Below are 6015 nucleotides of genomic sequence, written 5' to 3' on the forward strand. Positions count from 1 at the left end.
AGTGTACATTGAAGTACTACCATCCAATTTTAGCTCATACTTAAAAAGCAAAATTTAAGGCCATAAAATGATTTTTATGAAAGTGTAACTCCTTGTATAATTGCTTGCATTTCGTGACCTTTACAGTGAGATCACTTACTGAGTATGTTATAAATATGTAATACAATCGTGTTATCATTCAATCCTTTGTTTTCATATTAATATTTTAACTTCAAAGCCCTTTGTAAGTACAATTTAAAAAGGTTTAGGAATCAAATTTCTGATTCAAGAGATAAATGGACAAAAAGAAATACGACAAAATTATCTATGATTGTTTTTGTCTCTAGCACGACCACTTGATGAAATGGAGAGGGAAGTGGGACAAATGACAGAGACTAATATAGATAAAAAGTCAATGTCAATGTCAATGGATAATTCAAAAAGTATATAATAGATATTTCTATAAAATAAAATAAAACACTAAGTATTTATATTATATTCACCTCTAGCATCCTTCTAGCAAGAATGAAGTTTGTTCGAACTATGCAACTAATATTAGTCACAAAAGGTCGCTTCTTTTATAGTGTTCACGTTGCGGGATTTTCAAGATTCACAATGAAAGCTTGGTTGAACCTACGAGTGATAAAAGACAGTGCTTTTTTACGCTTAGTCCAAGTTGCATCAACATAAACCTTAAAAGATAAGCATTTTCCTTTCTAAGTGACGTTTGAACTGTGCCACTGATATTAATAAAAAAGATCGCTTCTTTCACAGTATTCACGTTACAAGATTTTCAAGATTCTCAATGAAAGCTTGGTTGAACCTACGAGTGATAAAAGATAGTACTTTTGTGCTTTTAAAATATATAGTATTCATTCCAGCTAATCTGTTGCAATATGATTCACACAACACGATATAATATCTAATAGAAATGGTTGGTTTTGTACCACATTTTTTAGTGTACAATAGTGATAGATAGTGATATTGATATTATAAATTTTGGAACATGGGATTTAGAAAATCACAAGAATCCAACATTTTCTATGCGTTTTTCAAATGGACGGTTACTTTAGTTTAATCATTAAAAAAAAGGCTTTATTTACTCTACTATTTTATAACAAACAAGTTGGGAGTATCACGTGCCACGAAACTTCACGTATGTAAAGAATAAAAAATAAATATTATTGGAGGGGTATGTTCGAATCACACGAGTTGATAAATAAGAATAAAATTAATATTCTTTCCATGACTATAATAGCTAACACGAGTATAGCTCAATTTAAAAATCTAGAATATTTTTATTGATATTAAAAGAATTTTTAAAAAATGTTAATTATCGATAAAAAAAATTCATTTAATAATGTGGGAATAAAATATAAACTATAACCTTAAAACAAAACAAGGAAAAAAAAATAAACTAAAAAAAATTAAATAAATAAATTGGTCAATACGAGGATTGCGCCATTGGAATGATAAATAAATAATTATATATAAATAAAAAAATAATTAGGTTTTTTAAGGAATATGAGCAAGATACAGCTCAGCAAATTTCTGACCATTCGCATTTAAAAAAAAAAAAAAAAAAAAAGGAAAAAACGTAAATTAGTTTTGAACAGCCAATAAGAATTGGAGTAGGTGACACGTCAGCATTAAAAACGGGTATATATCGCTGACTCTTTCTCTCCATCTTACGCCCTTCTCTCTCTCTCTCTCTCTCTCTTGGTGATTTTAGAGAGATATATTTCCTTTTTTTTTTTTTTTTTTTTTATATATATATTTATTTCTCTGTTCTATTGATCTAAAAGAAAAAAAAAAAAAAAAAAAAAAAGGTTTCTTCTACTTTCTTTTTTAAAAATTGAATTTTGTGGGTTTTTTTGTTTGGATTTAGCCTTCCCCTTTTGCTCTTTAGATTCAGATTTTTGGGTATTTTTTCAATGAAATTTTGATTCTTTCTATCAAATATGAACTGAAAATGGGGTTTTTGAAAATGGGTTGGGAGAATTGAGTGAAAATCTGAATTTTTTTTTTGGTGGGTTTTTTATGGATCTGTTCTTGATTTGTTCTAAAGGGTTGGAAGAAAGGTGGAAGAAGAAGAAGGAGAAGAATGGGCAGGCGTTGTTTGCAGGAGTAGCATCTTCAAGATTCACAAGCTGAATAATTCAACCTGAGAATCTTGATGATGCTGCATCAGCAATAAAACGACTATATACTCCATAAAGACAAGGCCTCAAGGACCTTTCTTTAGCCTCACCATTCTATTGCTAAGGTAAATTCAAAATTATATTCCATTTAGCTCTTCACTTCTAGCTGTTCATCATTGTTTGCTTGATTCTAGTTTTGAGTTTATTTCTAATGTTTATCAACCAATAAAGTTTTGGATCTATCTCTATTGTCTATTATTGTCCTAGTTTTGCATAATCATACATGCTAGGTTTTTTTTAGGTCAACTTGTGGGATGTCAATATGGATTGATCAATCATATCTCTCTTAATCAATAAAGTACTTGTTTCGATTAGCATATAACATGCCTAATTTTATGTTTATATAAAACGACTTAGAAAATTTGTGAGAGAGGAATGAAACCATTCGGTGGGCTTGGACGGTTACAAATGATATCAGAGCTAGACACCGAACGGTGTGCTAGTGAGGACGTTGGCCCACAAGGGATAGATTGTGAGATTCGGTGGGCTTGAGTTGTTACAAATGATATTAGAGCTAGACACCAGGAGGTGTGCTAGCAAGGACACTGGCCTCTAACGAGTAGATTGTGAGATCCGGTGGGCTTGAGCTGTTACAAATGATATCAGAACTAGACACTGGGCGGTATGCCAGTAAGGACGCTGACCCTTAAGAGGTAGATTGTGAGATCTCACATCGGTTGAGATAAATGCTTCTTGGCCCCCAAGGGAGATGGATTAGGAGATCCCACATCGGTTGAAGATAAGTGTGTGGAAACCTCTCGCTGGCCCAGATTAAGTTTTAAAAAAAACTATTTGAACTCAAATGAATATAAAATGGGAAGTTAGTGTATGATTAGATGAAAAAACATATGGAAGGGACAAATGATGAATGATGGAAGACAAGGTTAGAAACGCACTACACGGCAGAGGTTAGTGTTGGATGGTGTTTTGTGTGTTTTTTTGATTCATACGATATAAGATGTCCTTTGGCTAAGATTCTCATGTCTTGTCATGTTGGTTTTTGGTGATTGTAAACATCTCATCTTGTCCACAAACACTTGTACATAGTTGAGTTGTACATTTGCTCGATAACTCATCCACCTAACAACTTTTTCTTTTTGTGCTTTTATTCAAAAGTGCTTTTGTATCCTTTTTACTACTTTAGATTGAGATTCTTTCTATTTTCTATAACATTTGTCCTTTCTTATATGTATTCATATCAAATCACTTTGTTGTGAGCAAACTTTAAAAAACGTACTCCGCTTAATATTTTGGTAATGAAATGACTTTGATATAACTACACGACAAACAGTGTTCGTGTGGTATGATTTGGTAAACATAAGTTGATCGTTAGGTAAAATAGAGGAGCATCTTGTGCTCGTCTTGTAGTAATTTAGCTCCTATTAGAGCTCATTTCATTCATTGTATCTCATCTTATAACTCCTTGGAGCTCATTTATCTTATTAGGGTTACTCAAAATTTTTGGATAATCTAATTAGTTCTTTGCTATTATTGTAATCATAACCATCATCATAATCTCGTGCTTGCTAATTACTATATACTTGTATGGACCCTGTCCTTCTGTCCTTACTTGAACAGGTTCACAATTAAAGGATAGTTGGAGATCCCATTATCATCCCGACCCATAAAATCCTCATGGCACCACATATCATTATAATCTAAGGCATGATCGTCTTATCTATCAACTCATCATTGGATACAAATTTAGATTATAGCCAATCAAAACAAGTTCACTTTAAAGGTTAACTGGTTACCCATTAACCATCTCTACATTGTGCAAGCATAAGAGGAGTGACTACATGTCTTTGCCAAGTACCAAAATACTATGTCAACCATTGTCAATAGAGATAAGTTCAAAATTAAGGGATAGAGATAAGTTCAAAATTAAGGGATAGTTGGCAAACCCCTAACCGTCTCCACATAGTAGCAGAATCCTATCATATCATAGGCATGATAAAGTAAATTACATATAACTAAATGATATATCATGTTAACATGTTGCCTAATTTCATATGGTATTAGATCATTCATCTAGGTCCGTTACAAACAGTAGTTTAATTAATCATCAAACTTTTAAAGGTCAAACTCAATTAGTTCCATTTCGAATTTGATATCAATATTAACTCATAATCAACTCCGTCCTATAAGAAAATTCTTTAAAGTAACCTTGAGGAGCTACATACCTCGCTTGAAGCTCGATTTTGTAATAAAATTGGCCCTCTCTTATTTCAAATTTTAAAAATATCATAGATAGGTCCTAGAATAAGTACAAAGTATTATCATCGATGGTCAATGGAATGGTACTTTAGTCCGTCAGAACATGTACCATGGGATGGCCCATCAAGTTTCAAGTTTCAAGTTACCATTAGTTTGGTCAATGACATTATTAATAACATTGATTAATCATTTGTAGATGTGGCCTTCATTTTAGATCCGGTAGTCTTATTCCAATAAGTTTTGTCGTATGGTAGGTAAAATCTTGTAACATACGAGTCCTTACGAGAATTAATTTGTCAATTTTTTTTTTTTTTTTTTTTTTTTTTAGTTTGAACTTTGGATATTTTATTGAGAACCTTAAAATCTTGTAACATATGAGTCCTTCCTCAAGTGGCGCCCATTAGGTCACGTGAGGGCCTAGACGAGTGCCATGCGACCGAGAAGAATGGTGCGTCATCTAACACACCACAGGGCATTGAAGACAAGTTGAGACATAAGCAAGATAGAATCTAACACACCACTGGAAGTGGGCATGGGCATTGAAGACAAGTTGAGACATAAGCAAGATAGAATCTAACACACCACTGGAAGTGGGCATGGGCATTGAAGACAAGTTGAGACATAAGCAAGATAGAATCTAACACACCACTGGAAGTGGGCATTGAAGACAAGTTGAGACATAAGCAAGATAGAATCTAACACACCACAGGAAGTGGGCATTGAAGACAAGTTGAGACATAAGCAAGATAGAGACATCCAATAGGCATGAGGGGCAAAGATGGGCTTGTTGAAGGGCCGGGTAGGGGGCCACTTGAGGGTCCCTGCTTCTATTGTCGCAATGTGAGGGTTACAACCCACTCTCTTCATAGTTACGTTGTGGCATTCTCCACCACTTATACTAGTCATCGTCCTCGATGACATACTTGGGGCACAACCATTGTTGGGTTGTGACACTCTACACGTGTCTTGATTTATCCATCATAACATCCAAATTTGTCATCACTTTTACACATAATAGCATGATCATATCACAACATAACATCCAAATTTGTCATCACTTTTACACATAATAGCATGATCATATCACAACGTGACTTATCATGATATAACATAGCTCATCATGGTCTGACATGACATAACATGATATAGCATGACATAGTGAGAATGTTTGCTTAATCCACCACACCTAAATGGTGTGTGAAAGTTCTCTATTTATAATAAAATAAATTACAAGGATACGAAAATAATAATAAATAGAAGTATACCTATAGTAATAAAGGCAAATATTCATAATATAGCATATCAGTACTTAACTTAGCATATCATTACCCAACATAGCCTATCGTAGTCTACTATCATATAATATAACATGACTTATCAAAACATAGCATATCATAACATCGCATAACATAACATTCAAGCATATGACACATGCAGGAACTACAGGACATGTATCATCATACATAAGACAATTCTTCAAACCAAACCGATAGTGGGGACTCACTTACTTAGCTGGCCTGAACCGAAGTTACTCAACAATCCTAAAGCTAGTTTGAGGCATTCCTTATCATTCACTCTCCGCGTTCATATCAACAATTGACATGAACATACTTCTAGC

General features: G+C 33.5%; 1 long non-coding RNA gene across 1 annotated transcript; it reads left to right on the top strand.

Moving 5' to 3' along the window:
- The first annotated feature begins 1792 nt into the window (after window positions 1–1792).
- On the top strand, window positions 1793–5436 carry LOC111782719 (uncharacterized). Its single transcript, XR_015414642.1, has 2 exons — window positions 1793–2245; window positions 3759–5436. It is a non-coding gene; the product is annotated as an uncharacterized LOC111782719 (long non-coding RNA).
- The last annotated feature ends 579 nt before the right edge of the window (window positions 5437–6015 follow it).

The sequence above is a fragment of the Cucurbita pepo genome, chromosome 20 (genome assembly GCF_057944985.1).
Source record: "Cucurbita pepo subsp. pepo isolate OVF chromosome 20, ASM5794498v1, whole genome shotgun sequence".
Classification (NCBI taxonomy): domain Eukaryota; kingdom Viridiplantae; phylum Streptophyta; class Magnoliopsida; order Cucurbitales; family Cucurbitaceae; genus Cucurbita; species Cucurbita pepo.